This window comes from Etheostoma spectabile, chromosome 23, assembly GCF_008692095.1.
Source record: "Etheostoma spectabile isolate EspeVRDwgs_2016 chromosome 23, UIUC_Espe_1.0, whole genome shotgun sequence".
NCBI lineage: Eukaryota > Metazoa > Chordata > Actinopteri > Perciformes > Percidae > Etheostoma > Etheostoma spectabile.
The window spans coordinates 3,045,700-3,064,373 of NC_045755.1; the positions used below are offsets into that span (position 1 = coordinate 3,045,700).

Genomic DNA, 18,674 nt, shown 5'->3' on the forward strand with positions numbered 1-18,674 from the left:
GCGCGTGTGAAACCAGTCAAATGCGTGTGTCTCACGGCCAATGCGTGAGAGTTGGCAGCCCTGATATAGCTATACAATCAACGTTAGCGTTAGCGTTAGCGATTAGCATTAGCATTGCAAGCTAGCGATTTTTAAAAAGTTTCAGTTTGGAACATGGTTGCAAGTATACATGTACAGGACTGCATAGACCACAAAACAAGACTGTCGTAACTTTTTTAATCAATTATTTAAGCCGAAAGTACTTACATTTATGTGTCTCTCTGGTCGACGGGCAGCCATTGATGCCTGTGTGTTTTCAAGTGAGGTCGCATCCACACAAGGTTTCAAGGGCTATACAGCCCTTGGTCTATCCCCTACCCCTCGGTCCTAATAGGTATTGGGACAGCACTAGGTCCCGCGTGAACGCGCAAAAGCTAGGGGAAGGGGTAAGGGGTAGGGGTAAGGGGAAGGAATGGGATTCAGCCTAAATCTAGCATTTCCGTATCAATACTTGATCTGATGAGTTTACAGCTGCTCCTTTGTGGAGAGCAGCAACATTAGCCAGCTTTTTAACGGTGACCCCGAATCATGTGGCGAAATAAAAGCATCTAAACTTTTCAAACGTAAGTGTCTGCCACATGATCCACTTTTCCTCTGTTGAAAATCGATAAAGCAACAAATTCTGGTGGCGCTTCCGTGTGACGAGGTTGTGAAGAAGAGCACATCGTCATCCAACCACAAGGTTGACAATTCAATCCCCTTTCCTGTCCCCCTGGCAAATTGTGAAGCGCATTGTCTTGTAAGGTAGAAAGGTGCTATACAAATGCAGTCCCTTAGTGGAGCTATGTTGTGTAATAAATATGGCTTGGAACACACTGGTCATAAGGATCAACAGTGGGGAAGTGGATTGCGCCGCAGGAGTGGCATGACAAGTCTCTTTGACTTTGGGTCTGTATTGGAATCCATTGTAACTGCTGTGAAGCCAAGATAACAGCAGCTGCTGTCCTCTACAAAGGAGTGAGCTGATTTTTCAAGGCTATACAGGAAGTTAGGAGTAGTAGTTGATATGAAAAAGAGAGCCTTTCAATAGAGTATGTCTTTAACACCACAAGTAGAAGTTGTTGCACTGGGCAGGAAGTGTGGTTGAATATGTGAATTTGAAACAAGAAGACTGTTCAAAAGTTCAGCTTTTTTGATCAATTCTCCAATTCCTTGACTTTTTCCTCTACCAAACCTTTTTTGGTTTTAATCAGGTACACTGACTATTGAAGGTACAGTACTGTGTGTGTGTGTGTGTGTGTGTGTGTGTGTGTGTGTGTGTGTGTGTGTGTGTGTGTGTGTGTGTGTGTGTGTGTGTGTGTGTGTGTGTGTGTGTGTAAAATGAGTTTGGCGTCCGTAATATTGTAAGATATAAAGGCGTAAAAATGACTTGACCTATGTTATATTTTTTGTTGAGTTGTGGACTTCCTTCCCAAATGTTTGTATGTATAGTTGTTCTGACTACCGGGGAAACACCAGATGAAACAAGATATTTTTTAGATTGTTTTGACCACAGATAACGCCACGATTGAACTTACAACATAACATACTGTAAACTACAGTAGTTACTTGCGGCTATTTCATTAGAATGAAATGTCATAGTGTAAATTAACGTGACTGAACGTTGAATACACCTGTCATCTGTGAACAGGATTTCTGCATCAATCATGTCGGATTTTCATCACGATGAACGATGAAGACAACAACTCCCATGATACCATGTTACTTTACAACATCATCAAAGTCCCATTTGAAGCCCCTTACTGTATGTTTAGGGTGGGAGTATACTAGAAGATAACTAGTTTATGAGTCTGACCAAGTAGTAAAGCAACAGTGTTCCCAGAGAGAAGGGAACTGCAATATTGTTTAGATTTGTATAAGATCACATTGTTGGACTGTATCTTCTGGAAGACATTCATAGTGTTGGACATACGTAAGGTGGGAGAGGTTGCTGGTTGGATTGTCTGTTACAGAAACAAAGCGATTTTTGTTTGGAACATGCTGTACTGTATTAAGTGTTAAATAATGATCTGTCTCTAGATTCAACATTTTAGACTTGAGAAAGTAGGGAGGAATAACCAGCACAAGGTAGGATGATCGCAGGATCACAAGAGACAAAAGGTGAAAAGGAGAGAAGGAATGAAACTAAGTCACTGAAACGACAAAATGCCAATGTTCTCTCTGTGGTCTCTCAAGTTGAGGAGGTCTGTCTGAAGTTACAGAAGCTGACAATCGCCGTCTGTTTCTGTCGGTGCCCACATACAAAAGCCACTGTTGTTTTTTTTCTTTTTTTTTCTTAAAAAGGCTGGCACGAAGGACTGAGACTACCGGAGGAGAAAAAAAACCTTAACACTACTCAGCTGGCCCGCTGATGGCCATATAAGATTTAAACACGTACTAACAGGAATACACATGCAGACACGCACATACTTCAGCTTTTAAGGAAATCGGTAGATTATTTGTGTGAAGTTGTAGACATGCTAATCAGACGACTTTAATCTAAATGAGAATGGTTGAATCTGGTTATATGGGGTGTGTTCCGATCACCTAGTAGTTCCCTGCGTAGTGGACCCCACAGGGTATTCTGCCATGTTAACCTTCCTAACCACAGGGAGCAGAAATGCTCAGTTCAATGGGAACTGTGTAGGGAACAACTGAACAACGGTTCATTGCTTTGCCTGAGGCTCACAAGCAAGACTCCCCTTCAGTCATTGCGCCTCGCTAAAACCACATTGTGCATTTTGTTAATAAATTAAAACACATTTATTCATATGTAACATACATTCCATTAGAATAAGTTTTGTAATGGCATTCGTTCTCCTTTTTCCATTGCAGATTTAGTACCGCCCCATGCATGAGGCGAGCATGGCTGGTCGTCATAGCAGGAAACCGCCGTGACCTAAATTGACACACACACACAGAATGTTGTGTTGTTCCTGATTCTCTGTGTGTCGCCACACCCGGAAGGCAAATTAGTTTCTAATAAACCTGGAGGCAGCAAAAAAAAAACAACCTTGGATAAACTATTTACCGGTAAAGACGACAGGTTTGTTCAGGACACCCCCCTCCTCCATCTGTCGCTAGCAATGATGACACAATGATTAGTGACTATTCTCTCCAACCAATCAGTAGTCTGCAGGTTTTCACGTCACCTTTTGGTATCGCCTCAGCTCACTTGGAACCTCAACTGAGGTAGTACTACAAAAAGTACCTGTTCCAGTCCCAGGGGCGTTTTTTTCTAATGGAAAACCCAAAAAGGAGAGTAGAGTCGAGTAAATACCATGCAGTGGAAAAACGCAATATGTACGCTGTGGATCGGAACGCAGCTATGGTCTGCTTATGGAACTATTTCATTCATATTACTGTTTCCCTGCTATGGAGCAGGGCTGGACTCATGACTGAAGATGGGGTTTCTCTTTTGCAGTATAGTATTGTTCTTTCTGTTGTGGTGCTACTGTGGTTGACCCAACCCTTGCAAACACTGATTCACAGCCCTTTGTGTAACAGCTATGGACCGACACCCCAGGGTGAGGGAGATCATGGCAGCACTGAAGCTCACCCTAGGATACACTCTGCTCCTCCGTGTTATACTTGTGCTACGGTTGTGCTGTTTCATGCTGTTGCTCATGGTGTGAACTGAACTCGCTTACCGTGCTGCACCAAAAGCAAATTCCACCAAACCTGGTTATGTTGACGGTAAAGTGAAGTAATCGGAGCAGAAGCAGGAGGTGGAAAATATTGAGCACTTCACTATCGAGCTGTTTGACTGACGTGTTGCAAATTCCATAACTTCAGTAGGTCAATTAAGTACAGGGACATCTGGATATTTGGATATAGGCAGTTTATTTTTAATTCTTAAGCTTTAATTGATTACTTTAATCGATGAATTGTTGGGTTTCTGTAAATAACATCGCAGAGTACAGAGTACGGTCTAGACCTGCTCTTTTATGAAAAGTGCAATGAGATGACTGTTGTGATTTGGCGCTATATAAATTAAATTGAATTGAATGACGTCTTTCAGAATTGCTTCAAAGAGAGTTCAAAGAGAGAAACAAAGACAGAAGATTTCTCAACGTATAGCCCTTTCTTCTCCAGGAAGAGTTGCAATTTAGTTGCAGGGCTTTCATCAGATGAGCTGCAGGTTTGTTATGAATGAATGAAGTTAAGCGGGAACCAAAACCAATTGATTTGATGAAAGTTAATGCAGGCTTGTCTATTGCTCTGTCAAGCGTGGAATTCAGAGGCGAGTGGAGTGGAAGTTAACTGGATCTCAGCGCAGAACAAACTTTTTTTTCCCAGTGAGAAAGGTCATTTTTGGTGGGGGTGACTGCCGCTGTGACCAATTGAAAGTTAATTTACCCCCACCCACACCAGCCGACCCCTTTCAGTCCCACACACATTTCAATAGAAATCTTTTGGTGGGCGCTATGAGTAGTCTCCCTTCCCAGATGCATGCATATATATATACGCACATGCACGTTCTAAATTAGCACTGTGATGCCTATGTGTGTGTGTGGGCGTGCCAAACAAGTGAGGAATTGGGGGCGTGACCCCGTACTGAAAGATAGAGCAGAGAGGTGATTGTTTTGTATCCATGGCAATGGAGAGAGTCTGAGCAGAAAGCCAACAGGAAGTCAGGGTGTTCCACGCGCCATTGGGGGCTCCTCCGTTGTCATGACGCTGTAAACTGTTGTCATGGAAACTCCGCTGATTCAGGCTGAATGCTGATGGAAAACATGTTGCCTAGATTCTTCAATGAAAGGGCATCATCCACAGCTTTAACACATGTTGATAAGCTAGTTCAGGGATTTTTTTTTTAAAGTTCTACTGCTAAACTGTCAGCACATGAATTAGTCAGTATAATCTGCAATATATATAACAGTATTTTTGTTCTCGCTCGTTTAACTTAAAACTTCAAATATTAAAGCTAGGACAGAAAATCCGACAGCAAAAAAAAAATTCTTCAAGCCCTTTAAGCCGGATGATTAAATGTTTTTCTCTTTTCTTTGTTTCATTTTTTTGTGTTCTTCTACTGGTTATAACAGCAGCAGACTCCAGGCTCTGCTCTTTTTGTTAAATAGTGTTCAGTGCTCTATTTTTCCCCTGCAGAAGCTGCTGTATTAGTTTAATTAGCCCTGCTTCACTGAAATGCTACAGGATTACTAACCACATTCACACTCGCGCACACACACATTCAGGCTGTGTCTCTTTCCACATATCTCCGTCAGTACACTGCTAATGTGCACTGACCACTTACTGCCGTAGTGCCCACTTTCGATGGAACACTTATGTTAAAACTCTTACTGGAAATGACAAGCGGCTCAGCTCTCCGCCTCTCAAAATCTGACAAAAATCTATTAAACTGGCCTTTGTCGATCAAAAAACAGAGGGATTCAGCAACTGCATGGCCTATTACTTGCATAATTGTTTTCAGAAACACGTTTCGGTGAACATTTTTTGTACAATTTGAAATTGTATTCCCAACTAGCCGCCCTCCGGCCGCCATTAAATTGGTTGTGAAATCCAGGAGAAGCCAAACCCACGTGACATGTTTATCCAATCAGCTGCCGGTCAATGTCCCTGATCCCTCCCCTTTCTGCCTTGTCAAGATGACGCCCATTTAGTGCGAGTAACTAAAAGTACTAAAGTTCCACATTGAACTTTTTGACCATTTTTAGAGGGTCATCCGGGGTCTTTCAGTGCACTGACGTTTTGCGTTATCTACACTATATACTTAACACTAAGTGTTTGAAGTAAGCAGGTAGGCGGTTTGAGACATGGCCACTGTGCAGTATTTTGTTAGTCTCATGTGTCTCTGAGAGTCACTTATTCCTAGCTTCTTAATAAGATTTGTCCTGCTTGCCTGGTTTGATTTTTAGCCCGAAGCATAGATTTGAGGTTGGACCTCCGCTGGGTCTCCTCCCGTCACAGCTCAACAAAAATATCTCAGCTACAGGGTAAAAGGTTCATTCATCCCCTCAACACCTGACTTTAACCCAAGCCTGGCTTCTTCAGTTTGGAGCTGGACAGCTCAAAATAAATACAAAACCGGTGTATCTGAGGAAGAACAACGCTTTTACTGGCATAACAGCATTAATGTGAAGCCCTAAGAAAAAGACCCAAAATACAAGAGCTCTCTTGTCACTTATTGAACAAAAACAGTGGAAATGAAGTCTGAACATTTTCATTTTCTACTTTGACAGCAATGACGTTGTATCCAAATCCTTCTGGTAATACTGAGTACTAAATTTTTCTAAATCAGTTTTTTTACATTAACAGTAGTCATCAGTAGTCATCACACAGTCATTCCAAACAGTTGGATAGCTCTGGATAAAGAAAACATATACGTTGTGGTGTCCCTGTTCTATTTTGTATTTCATCCTGTAGTATATTGTTTGTATCTATGGAGGGAGGTGCGTCAGACAGGACTTTTGTGGTGGGAAGGTTTGCACAGGATCTGCACAGCTCCCTTTGAATCTCAGCATGGACAAAATACAGAATTTCAAATGCAGCACTTAAGGCATGCTCCACTTCCAAACTGAAGCTGAAAGAGGCAAAAAGATGCCCTACGCAGCCGTGCTTTCATCACTCGCTGACTCACGCCATCAGTGTGGGTATTATTCATTTAAATTGCTGGCGGTTATTCATTTCTTTAACCGCAGCTCTATGAGCAGTAAGGTTTTTTTTTTTTTTACTGCTGGCATACTGTAGTGTAATGGCTTACAATAAACAAAGGATCAAAAATGGGTCTTTATAATGAGTGCAATTATAAATGTGGTACAAATGCACCAATCTACTAGAGAAATATGTATATCTGCAGCTGTCCCAAGCTCTGCCTCTGAAAAAGGTTTAAGTAACAGACCTCGCCCTCTATTACAGCTATAATGTTTCTGTTGTCAGCAGTGAGTGTGTTTTTGGTTAAAGCTGAGTAGAGTTTTAAATGACAGGACAGTTTGGTTTTATTAGACATTTGGAGCCAAAGGGCTGCAAAGGAATTGGTGATACCCCATCTGGCTGGACAAAGTGGGTGTTACCTGACACTGTGTGTGTGTGTGTGTTGTTGTGTGTGTGTGTGTGTGTGTGTGGTGTGTGTTTGTGTTGTGGGTGTGTGTGTGGGTGTGTGTGGTGGTGTGTGTGTGTGTGTGTGTGTGTGTGTGGGTGTGTGTGGGGTGACATGTACCCCCCAGCTGTTCAACTGTAATACCACCTCCAACACAGGGCCCCAAATTCTCACGGTCAATATACACACACTCCCAAAACTGACTCCCTAACCACTAAACAATTGGAGTGCCAGACACACACACACACACACACACACACACACACACACACACACACACACACACACAGATCCCAGTGATAGACTTGTCTGATAAGGTTTTATATTGCAGCTTTAATGCTGCTGTGTCCTTGTGGAACAATGCACGGTTTGTTTAGCACTCAAACACAATATCCTCCATTTTATACGGAGCCTAATCTCATTAAGTCATAACCTGGACTTCCCTGTGAGGCTTCGTTCATTCAGCTGGACAGAGGAGATCAATGGGAGACATCTCCTATGCTGCGGTATTAGTACCAGGGCACAAAGGAACCGTTAAGGGCCCCAAAATGCCTGCGCGCATGCATATGGATAAATCTATCTATTTGCACTAAGCAACATTTTTTATATTTAAATATATATTGTTATTCTTATTGGACAAAAATGGAGATAAGGCTTTACTATTCTTATTTCTCATCCACAAAAAAAAATCTCCATCTCCTCTACAGGACATGGTGGGGATTGAATTAAATGGGTAATTAGACTTAGATTGGTAACTAATGATGGTGCCCGCTGTTCTATCAACATTTAAGTAAAAGTGTTCACTACCCAGACCACAAATTATAGATCCTCTCTCTTCCCCTACTTTGACTTTGTGGATCCATGTTGCTAACAGTCCTGTGCATATTTTCTGATTTGACCTGCAGCAAATCAGACAGAGGCTGACCAAGTTAAATAAGGCTACAGAGACCGTGAGACAGCAAATGAGAGAAAAGAGAAGTCAAGCGTACTAATTCAACCAGCTGACACTCAACACAGCTGAATGCTATATAAGTTATAGTCTGGCCCCTGGAGGTATGTGTATGTATGAATGTGTGTAGAAGAGTGTGTGCATTTGTGAGGTCAACAGGTGTCACGTTTTATGTGACACGGATGTCGTATCTTCAGCAGTGTTCAGTTATGGCAGCAGTCGTCTTGGAGTCCTTTCACTTGGCAAAATATATTAAACAGCAGTTAGTTTAATTTGCAGTCCACAGTAGGAATGCTACTCATTATGTGTTGACAGAGGGCTTCCAGTGTGCTGAGTGCTGCTCAAAGAGGTGGAAATAGTATGTTTCCTGGTCACCAGGGCCCAGTTTTTCAAAAGTAATCCAGTAAGATTTTGGATCACGAATTGGATCAAATGTTGGAAATGGGTTTTTCTAAAGGGAAAAAAAAGGGATTCCGAACTAAGATCAGACCATGTAATCCAATTTTACATTTGATCTGGATCAAACCTGCCCTTTGGGTTTTTCAAAACTTCTATTTCTTCTTTAGCTTCTAAGGAAGAGAGAGGGGGGGCAAGGTGGAGGCTGGGGGTGGGGCCTTGACCAATTGCCACTGTGCTCGTTTGAAAGCCACAATGTCTCTCTCTCATGGGTGGGCCAAATTCTCTGGGTAGGCTAAGCAGAGAAAGGCGAGGTAACCTTGCTCCTTATGACCTCATAAGGGGACAATTCCAGATCGGCCCATTTGAGCTTTCATTTTCTCAAAGGCAGAGCAGGATACCCTGGGGCTTACAAAATCACAACTGAATCCACCCTTCTGATGGTATTAGGATAATCTTGTTTTTTGGACCAGATAGACCCCAAACAGAGTTTAAAGTTTTGAAAAACCCAAAGGGCAGGTTTGATCCAGGTCAAATGTAAAATTGGATTACGTGGTTTTTTGTTGATGGTGAGGGCTCTGGGGCGGCCGGTGGTAAGGGCTAAGCCTCTCAGGCAGCCAAACAGGTCAGCAAAGGTAGAGCCTCTCAGGCGGCCGATCAGGACATTGAGGGTTCTGTGGCAGCTGGCGGCAAAGGCAAAGCCCCTCGGAATGATGGCTATGAAGACTAATCCCTTCAGGGGGTTGTCTGCAAAGGCGAATACCTTCAGGACGTTGTCTGCGAAGGTGAATCAGTCAGTTGGGCGGAAGACAGGCAAAGGTTCAGCTGGGCTGACGGCAGGCGACGGGTCAGCTGGGCCTGGGTCAGCCAAGAAGGTGACAGGAACAGAAGTTGGTGGGTCCGCCAACCAGGTAATGGGGTCAGGCCGGACCACCGACAAAACACGGGGAGCAGGAGTCTCTGTGGCACTGAACAAAGTCAAAGTCTGTGAGGTGCCGGGCAAAGGAGCAGTTCCTAAGGTGCCTGCCCAAGGCAAAGTCTCTAAGGTGCCGGACCAAAGCAAAATCTCTGCGGTACCTGACCAAGGCAAAGTCTCTTGGGTGCCTGACCAAGGCAAAGTCTCTTGGACAGTGGTCAGCTGAGGCACTGTGAGACTGGTCAGCGCAGGCTCTGGGAGAACGATCTACATGGACTCTGGGAGAATGGTCAGCGTGGACTCTGGGAGAATGGTCAGCGTGGAATCTGGGAGAACGGTCAGCGTGGACGCTGGGAGAACAGTCAGCGTGGACGCTGGGAGAACAGTCAGTGTGGATGCTGGGAGAACGGTCAGCGTGGATTCTGGGAGAACGGTTAGCATAGACTCTGGGAGAATGGTTAGCGTAGACTCTGGGAGAGAGGTCAACAAAGACTCTAGGAGAGCGGTCACCGCAGACTCTGGACTGCTGCACGTCAGCTGAGACTCTGGACGGCTGAACGTCTGCTGAGACTCTGAAAGGCTGTACGTCACCAAGGGCTTCAACAACATGGGCTCCGGTTCACTGGACAGCATGAGTTTGGGCTGAAGAGAGATAGCTGATGCGCTGACAGACAGGTCAGGGGAGCTGCAAGTAGATGTACTAGGCTTTTTCCTTCCAGCTGGAAGGCTGGTTGCTTTGGTCTCCTCAGTCACTTTAACCAACATGGCAAATAGTGCAACTAAGTCATAGACAAGGGAGAAATATACAACCATGACATTAACAAGCGTTGGGTATTGATCAGAAAACAAAATTAGCATCCTTATTTGGTATAGGTATAAATAATCCGCAAAGGATGAAACCCAATGACTTTGGTTATTCCCCGACTGTTCCTCAAGTGCCACTTTTAATTCAGTGCCAGCATCAGCTCAAAGTTTTTATTCGTCCACGCAGTTGTTTTATAAGCAAGCATCAGCTGACGTTAGCATTTAGCTTAAAGCATCGCTGTGCTCAAGTATTGCCTGTCACAGCCGCTAACTGTAGATTCTTAGGCTGGGCAAAGGATTAATTACACATTTATTGTTGATTCAGCTAGTCACATCTACTGTTATCAGTTTGTGTTGGTGTAAAATGCGGCCGATGAACAAATTCCCCATCTTAAGGATTTTGGCTAAATCAGCCCCAGGAGTCCTGTTATCCACCACAGTTCTTTTTATTAATGTTCACCCGGGACCGCTTCCCTTTTCCCAACATTAATAACCGAATATTCCCTGCAGCGTCGCCAAAGCACTGCCATCTAGGGCTGCTGCTGTATGTAGTTAAAAAAAATATATACCGTATATATTTTTTAACCAGTCATTTTTAGACTTTTAATGCAGTTTTTAATTCCAAGGATGGAAAATACACGCTCCAAGGTTCACAAACTACACTACACCAGATAGCTATATTTCTTTGCCCATACATCTGCACTTGAATGAAAGTTCATGCTCCCTCTTTCTGGGTTGTTAAAAGGCCTTCTATGAAACATAAGATATCGGTAACTGGAAAAGGAGGGCAAAGTTCAAAGCCAAGTGGATTCAACAAAACAGTAAATTTCAACACTTCATCACAAAATCCCTTCTGAAATGAGTGAAACTTGATGGATAGATGTAAGAGGATCTGAGGAGAAACACTAGCCTGTCTGGAGGGTGAGAGTAGATGGTTGCAGTTTCAAAACCCTTGCCTTTATGATCTTTGGCCTCGTTTTTTTTGTAAATGCCTGGCTTACAGTGGTAACCCTTAAGACATCAGTTGTATTTGATCTGGAAAGTGCCGTTTAACACCACAGCAGACATTTCATCAGACAGACTGGGTCAGCTCTTATTTTGGTGACAAATACAATGCTTTTTCTCTGACGGCTTCACAATAAAAGCCACCATGTCTTTGGCCAGTTGAATGCTTTTAGTGAACCATCAGCATTAAGAAATGTTGGGTTTGCAGTAGCAGTGTCATTAACTAATTACAGCTCTGATATGGCGTTATTAGGAGAGTGAACAGTAAACAACCGAGAGCCTGACATCATTTGGATAACACTACAAACAGTAATACTGGAGTATCAATCAGCATCCATCCTTTCCCGTGACTGCTTTGTGGGAAGGTGGGCTTGGCGCAATAGTGGTGGAGTCACTAACTCCGCCACTGACAATAAAAACGACCATGTTTCTATGTATATACACATACATTAAATTCCTCTTGCTGAGAAAATGCCGACAACAAATAGTGGTAAAAAAAGTGGGTTATCATTGAAACTTATATGTTTGTATTTTGTCAATGAAGGTCTTGACCTCCCCACCACATCATTTAATGAACATGCCTATAAGATCAGATCATATGTCATTTTCCCTGATAGGGACTTTAGCATCCACTTGACTAACAAGTGAGAGCAAACGATGTTCACTTGTGCTTTGCCTCAACATGTTTTGCCATGTTACATGTTTATGAGCAGCGCTCTTGAAGTAAATTATCCTCAGTGACTGCCACTTTAGTATGAGTGAAGCTTGTAGTCAGAATATCAGGTGTCTGGCTGACACACATTCTCATTTAGCTTTCATTTCGCCTCATTCAGTCTCACACTGACAGCTGTAGAGTGATCCTCACTCGTGCCAGTACACAGGGCATAGTACAAATTGGACTGAAGCTAATTTAGTTACATATTTAGAAGTAGAAATCAGTCCTTTGCGCCATCTGTTGTCTCTCGGCCTGCCCTTGATTCGGCATCAAAGAGCAAGTAGGTATGAGTGTGCGATGATGAAGCAGAACACTGTTGGAAAAATGCAAGTCTGTTGACCTTTTTTTCTGTGAATAAAACATCCATATAAATGTCTTGTTGCCACCGCAGTCTCCTAAACCTTTAATGTCAGGTCTATGAAGCCTCCTGGGAAATCGGATAAAGCAGATAGAGTGTGATAGGTGGAATAATACAGTGATTCAGCTGTGAGCTTCATGCATGGCCAGACTGCAGCAATCGTCCCATCTCCATCCGGTGTGCTCTTAAAGCTGAGCTCCGGTGTCTCTTTGCCCCTGGCTCTTTGCCTCATCTCATTCCACTGCTTCCTTCAATGACTGACAGCTATTGTATGTGGCTCTTACTACTTTTCACTCAATCAAAAGGTGTACAGGTTCTCCTGGCTGTAAAATTATGGTACAATAACGTTTCCATGTAAAAGAAATATGTATTGTGTACGTATCCAATATGTGGACATACCCATTCATTCAATAGGAGTGTAGTCATGGACTCAGACCTGAATTTTAACAGCCACATTAAGACAATTACAAAGTCAGCCTACCATCACCTTAAGAATATATCAAGGGTTAAAGGACTCATGTGTCAACAGGATTTGGAAAAACTGGTCCATGCTTTCATCTTCAGTAGACTTGACTACTATAACGGGGTCTTTACAGGTCTCCCTAAAAAATCAATCAGACAGCTGCAGCTGATTCCGAACGCTGCTGCTCGAGTCCTCACTAAGACCAAGAGACTGGATCACATCACTCCAGTTCTGAAGTCTTTACACTGGCTTCCTGTGTCTCAAAGAATTGATTTCAAAGTACTCTTGCTAGTTTATAAATCACTCAATGGTTTGGACCAAAATACATTCTGATCTGCTACTACACTACACCCCCCCAACCTCTCAGGTCATCTGGGACAGGTCTACTTTCTGTCCCCAGATTCAGAACTAAACAGGGTGAAGCAGCTTTCAGTTTCTATGCTCCTCATATCTGGAATAAACTCCCAGAAACCTGCAGATCCGCTGCTACTCTCAGTTCTTTTAAATCAAGGCTGAAGACCTTCCTTTTTGATGCTGCCTTTCTTTAAATGACTGCTCATTTCTTAAATTTCTTATGCTGCACTGTAACTTTATTCTTGTGTTTTATGTGTCTATTTTTTAACTGTCTATTCATGTGTTTTACCGTTTTTTTAATGCTTATGATTTGTAACTGTTTTACTTGTGTTTTATCTGTTTAACTGATTTTATGTAAAGCACTTTGAATGCCCTTTTGCTGAAATGTGCTATACAAATAAAGCTGCCTTGCCTTGCCTTGCCTACATCACAAGTTGTATTATATATTATATTGATTCTTTGGACAACGATACAATGTTGGCTGGTATTACAAAGTCTGCCACAATAAGATTTTATTTCAATTCAGGGGCCTGAAACCGATATGAGACAATATCATATGCCCAATTAACTAGGGGTGGGAATCACCAGAGGCCTCACGATACCATATTATCACGATAGTTATGTCACAAAACAATATTATTGCGATAAACATATTGCAATATTCTGTTATAAATAGCAATTTCTTACCTTTTTTCCAACTTCAAAAGTTTTCCAATTTCAAATTTTGACCCCAAAAGGAAATTTTGTCAACATCTGTTATATCTAAAAAGATACATTTCAGTGTTTGTTCATATCACATCAATTTTATTGCTGCAAAATGGGATTGTCAAGCAGACAAACTGACCAACACATAAATAACAAAAGATCAATACTATGCAGTATCGATTTTTTTCCCCCCCACCCGTACATTTAACATAATCGGTTATATTTATATCAGCTCACAAAAAGCAACTGAAATACTATTTTACAATTTTATTGTTCTCCAAATAATTAAAAAGAAAGGCGCATCCTAAAGATATGTTTTGATATTTTCACTCTGCATCACTGATATTGGATCATTGACCAAAATAACCCAGTACCAAATGGTATCCAAACTTCTCCAATCAAACAATACCTGCATTTGATTCTTTTTGTACCCACATTAAAAAAAAAGATGATTTGTATAATCAATGATTTAATGCAACGTGTAATTGGCCAACCACAGCAGCAGTACATTGTGGAGATGTGGTGCATTTTTCGCAACTGAATATTCATGTAATGATAAGTGTCAAATGAAGTAAAAAAGAGAAAAAGTATCAAAGGTACTCTATTGGTATCTCTTTAAGGGTACTGGTATCATTATTTTATATACATTAACAAAAGGTCCCCGGCTGGACTCTAAGCCCTAAGCCAAGGGGGCACCCTGGCAGCTGTACTTTTGATAAAGTCTCTATTACATAAATGTCTTGCAGTTGCATGATTGGTACCAGGTCTCAATCCCTTTGACTGTTTACCAGTGTTATGAGAAGCTAAAGGTAATCTAGATTTAGAGCTTTGTCCTTCAGGTTCAGAACACCAAATGTTAAATACATGAGTATACAGTAAAATGTGAGACTTGGCAACTTTCAAATTCTCACATTCCCCCTTCCAGCGCCTTTGCGCCACTTAATTGAATCAACCTGCTCAGACACAGTGGTTGGTTAAAAGGTGTAATCCATCACTGTTGGAAAATGGACTCTGCCAGATCGTTCCTGTGAGTCCAGCTTTGCTTAGTTTTTCAAAGAAGCTTTTACTTTACAGTCACATCAGGATGCATCAGCTGACTGCCCTGAAAGAGGTTGTGGTTTGTGGTTTCATTTTTGTTTTTCTGGACTTAGGCCAGATGCAGTTAGAAGATAGGTAAGATGAAGAGTAGGAAACTGTATATGGACACAGTGACCACGTTAGGAGAACAAGTTACATACATACAGTACATTTATTATGTACTTCAAAATGTGTATTACATTTTTTAAGCTCTTTCAAAAGCATTTTAATGCATTTCCACTCTCTGATTTTGCTGTTCTCATTCATGAGAGTGAATTACTGCCAAAGAAATCTCCCAAAATACATTTCCTTTTCAAATGGAAATTCTGTTCTCTAATAAGCTCTCAAAAATCACATTGAAACAACAGGTAATCCTTTGGTTTGTATGTGCTTGCCAAGGGCAAATTAGATTAAAATCCGCTGTAGTGTGATGTTAATTAAGCTATTATTGATGCTACAAGCCCACAGTCGACTCCATTTTTCACTCTTTCCCCTTTTGCTTGTTTTCATTCAGTTTTCACATCAGGCTTTCCTCCTTTGTGCTAATATGAATGTAATCATCAAGGGTATGTGATGATGGGGGGGGGGGGTAGTTTAATTCCAAAAGCCAAAGGGAACTTTATCAGGATGCATACTATCTTGGATCCATGAAATAACTGGCTTTTAAAAATAAAAATTTGCCTGCTTCTATGGGAATTTACCATAGGTGTGTGTATACTTATGCCCCCTGTATTTTATGGAGGAAAAAATTATTATTATTATTATTATTTATTTACAATACATTATTCATTCACAAAGAAAATTGGTGTCCTTTATGTTAGGACACCTTAGGTTGGATTTTCCTAATTTCTTTTAATCATTTAATCATGTCGGTCAATTTCCAAAAGATGTTTTTTTATTCTTTTTAATCAACTTTAGCATGGGTGTGTAAACTTTCTCAAGCCACTGTATATTATTATATTATTATAGATGGCAGTGTGAATAACAGTGTAATCTTACACATACATCACCCTGGGTAACAAGGCTCTAAATGAACTTTTGTGATTCTTCCTGTTATTATCCTGTTTTTCATCCAGGTCTTTGTTTTTTTGTCTCCTAATAAATGTTATATTTGTGAAGTTTCTCCTTTCTTTTTGCTCTTTTCCCCCTCCTTTCTTCTTTCTTAAGTTTCCTTTCACCATTCACTGATTACACGGACATAAAAGAGAATAGCAAGCTACATGTGGTCAGGTCAGTCTGGTCCGACCATGATTGTTGCTTTATAATATATTGGTCTAGTATTTGTCATTCCTGTCAGTACAGTTTGGCACAATAACAGGCTCTGGTCATGTGCCATAAACTCAATTTATCATTTCGATTACTTGCATATTCAAATCAATTTCTTATTTCCAAAATGTATTTTCTTTTCTTTTCTAATGGCAGGTGATGGCTTTTTAGCATCAAAATGGCGCCATAGGAGAGAGGCTTGGTCATTCTCCCCCCTCTCTCCGCTTTCACGTCTTCTGCTGTCTTATCAAGATAATGGCCAAAAATGCCCAGAAAAATAATCTTTAAAAAAGAAAATGATCTTCCATAACTATTAGCCACCATGCCATGAGTCACTGCTCAGACTTCTAAACACCTTTTTGAGCTTTTTTAAAGATCCAGTCTGTTCTTTAGCTCTTTGTTCAACTATTCAGCACTGAGCTCCCTGTAACCTCCCAAAGCAGAAACGAAAGAAAATGAGCCCAAGCCTAAAGGTCCCATGGCATGAAGATTTCCCTTTATGATGTTTTTTAACAGTAATATGAGTTCCCTCAGCCTGCCTATTGTCCTCCAGTAGCTAGAAATGGCGATAAGTGTCAACCAAGCCTTGGGTATCCTGCTCTGCCTTTTGGAAAATTAAAGCTCAGGTGGGCCAATCTAGAATCTTGCCCCTTATGAAGTCATAAGGAGAAAGGTTACCTCCCCTTTCTTTGCTTGGCCCGCCCAGAGAATTTGGCCCACCCATGAGAGAGACGTCATGGCTTTCAAACAAGCAAAGTGGCAGTTGGTCAAGGATACCCCCCCCACACACACACACGCAACCACTCCTTCTCAAAAGCTACAGACTCAGAAATGGCACGTCCTACGGAAAGCTCATTGTGGGACTGGCTCTAGTGGCTGTAACTCTGCACCAAGACTGAATTTTGGAAAAGAAACTTCAGATATGGTATTAGGGGACCACTAAGGTCTATATAAAAGAGACTTCAGATACAGTATTTGGGGACCACTAAGGTCTATATAAAAGAGACTTCAGATACAGTATTTGGGGACCACTAAGGTCTATATAAAAGAGACTTCAGGTATGGTATTTGGGGACCACTAAGGTCTATATAAAAGAGACTTCAGATACAGTATTAGGGGACCACTAAGGTCTATATAAAAGAGACTTCAGATACAGTATCAGGGGACCACTAAGATCTATATAAAAGAGACTTCAGATACAGTATTTGGGGACCACTAAGGTCTATATAAAAGAGACTTCAGGTATGGTATTTGGGGACCACTAAGGTCTATATAAAAGCATCTGTAGAACACCAAGTCATGGGACCTTTAAGACCTACTATTTAATAAAGAATCCCTAGGTGTAGTTGCTTAAATGAGTTTGCAATCACCACAGATAGTCCGGTAAGACCTTCCACACACATAATGCAAGCCACTCTATATTATACTGAGTTCAGGTCTGTAAACTGACGAGGTTTCTGCAACATAATGAAAAGTAGAAATACCATGCTTTAATATCATAGTAATCATGTCATTTGCTCACTATTGCATCTACATAAAACTGCTATTTAACTACACTGAACTGAAATCCATATGAATTTAGGCCCTTATGCTGACCTTCTGAACATTTGTGACCGAGTGTATGCTATCGCACGTGCAGGGATTTCTCCAATGTTTTAATCCGGCTGCTGTATACAGTAAACACTAGGATTATACTGTGTTCATCTGTGCCACATAGATAAACCTAATGCCGTGGATATGGTGGTAATTGTCCATGACCTAAATCAGACTCCTCACAGGGCTTCCATCTTCTCGAACGATAGGTGTTTGGTTTTTCTGTGTGTGATCAGAGAAGAAAGAATGTTTTGTGTTGTTTGAGTGCTGGTCTCCTTTACAATGAGTTCTAAACATTGGATATCTGTACTGTGTGACTCCTGTTCCTTCTTGCTCTACTCTATATAGAGAATAGCTCTGCAACAGGCTTTGTCAAATGATATCTGTTGTGCCTGTCTAAGCCACGTGTGACGTCACTGATTGCATAAAATATGTTATTTGGTTGTGTGTTAAAGTTTTTTACAGTATCACTGTTGATACCCGTGCATATAGGGTTAATTTCTGGCTGCAAAAACGCTTACTGTAAGTATATTTCCATGTAAAACATTAAGCACAGTTTTATAAGTATGTGTCATCTTAATGGAAATTCAATCTTGGCAGGGTAAGTGTGTTAATGTTGGGATTTTTTGGGATGTACAACTTTCCCACCAGCAAGTAACACTCGATAAGGTTGCTGACATAAATACATTATGCTTTATTATAGAGATACAAGGGATTCTCTGATATCAGCCACTGTATTGACTATCACAAAGAGAATTGATTCGTTCCTGTTAGCAGGAGGATAAAGAGTAAAAGAGAAACATGAGTATAAAGAAAGTGAAAACTGAAAGAAAGACGAGAAGTGGAAATAGCATGACGAAGAGAGAGAGTTGGGATTTCTATGTGTGTGTGTGTCATTTAATGTCATGGAGCAAGAGAAGACGGCTAGAGGAGATTTTAGCGAATGTACAGCTAGTACGCGAATCAGGCTAGTCACACACACACACACACACACA

The 18,674-nt window shown here is 41.4% G+C and overlaps 1 protein-coding gene across 1 annotated transcript in view; it reads left to right on the forward strand.

Moving 5' to 3' along the window:
• ptprz1b (protein tyrosine phosphatase receptor type Z1b) overlaps positions 1-18,674 on the forward strand; it is a 100,282-nt gene that overhangs the window by 21,063 nt on the left and 60,545 nt on the right.